We start from the raw sequence: 1,391 nt of genomic DNA, 5'->3' as shown, positions 1-1,391 counted from the left end.
GATCCAAAATCTTGGAAACAGAATGCAGAAAATACAAGAAACGTTTAACAAGGACCTAGAAGAACTAAAGAGCAAACAAACAGAGATGAACAACACAATAAATGAAATTAAAAATTCTCTACAAGGGATCAATAGCAGAATAACTGAGGCAGAAGAACGGATAAGTGACCTGGAAGAGAAAATAGTGGAAATAACTACCACAGAGTAGAATAAAGAAAAAAGAATGAAAAGAATTGAGGACGGCCTCAGAGACCTCTGGGACAACACTAAAGGCACCAACTTTCGAATTCTAGGGGTCCCAGAAGAAGAGGAGAAAAAGAAAGGGATTAAGAAGATTATAGTTGAAAACGTCCCTAATATGGGAAAGGAAATAGTTAATCGAGTCCAGGAAGCACAGAGAATCCCATACAGGATAAATCCAAGGAGAAACATGCTAAGACATATTAATCAAACTATCAAAAATTAAATACAAAGAATATTAAAAGCAGCAAGGGAAAAACAACAAGTAACACATAAGGGAATCCCCATAAGGTTAACAGCTGATCTTTCAGCAGAAACTCTGCAAGCCAGAAGGGAGTGGCAAGACATATTTAAAGTGATGAAAGAGAAAAAGCTACAACCAAGATTACTCTACCCAGCAAGGATCTCATTCAGATTTGATGGAGAAATTAAAAGCTTTACAGGGATTCCCTGGTGGCGCAGTGGCTGGGAGTCCGCCTGCCAATGCAGGGGACATGGGTTCGTGCCATGGTCCGGGAAGATCCCACATGCCGTGGAGCGGCTGGGCCCGTGAGCCATGGCCGCTGGGCCTGCACGTCCGGGGCCTGTGCTCCGCAGCGAGAGAGGCCACAACAGTGAGAGGCCCGTGTACCACAAAAAATAAATAAATAAATAAATAAATAAATAAATAAAATAAAAGCTTTACAGACAAGCAAAAGCTAAGAGAATTCAGCACCACAAAACCAGCTTTACAACAAATGCTAAATGAACTAGTCTAGGCAGGAAACACAAGAGAAGGAAAAGACCTACGATAATAAACCCAAAACAATTAAGAAAATGGTAATAGGAACATACATATAGATAACTACCTTAAATGTAAATGGATTAAATGCTCCAACCAAAAGACACAAGCTCACTGAATGGATACAAAAACAAGACCCATATATATGCTGTCTACAAGAGACTCACTTCAGACCTAGGGACACATGCAGACTGAAAGTGAGGGGATGGAAAAAGATATTCCATGCAAATGGAAATCAAAAGAAAGCTGGAGTACCAATTCTCATATCAGGCAAAATAGACTTTAAAACAAAGACTATTACAAGAGAAAAAGAAGGACACTACATAATGATCAAGGGATCAATCCAAGAAGAAGATATAACAATTGTAAA

At 39.3% G+C, this 1,391-nt stretch overlaps 1 protein-coding gene across 6 annotated transcripts in view; it reads right to left on the bottom strand.

The window, feature by feature from the left end:
- Window positions 1–1,391, bottom strand: part of PPP4R1 (protein phosphatase 4 regulatory subunit 1) — a 62,814-nt gene that overhangs the window by 9,185 nt on the left and 52,238 nt on the right. The window lies entirely within an intron of this gene.

This window comes from Physeter macrocephalus, chromosome 19, assembly GCF_002837175.3.
Source record: "Physeter macrocephalus isolate SW-GA chromosome 19, ASM283717v5, whole genome shotgun sequence".
Taxonomy (NCBI): domain Eukaryota; kingdom Metazoa; phylum Chordata; class Mammalia; order Artiodactyla; family Physeteridae; genus Physeter; species Physeter macrocephalus.
This window is presented reverse-complemented; position numbering and strand designations above follow the sequence as displayed.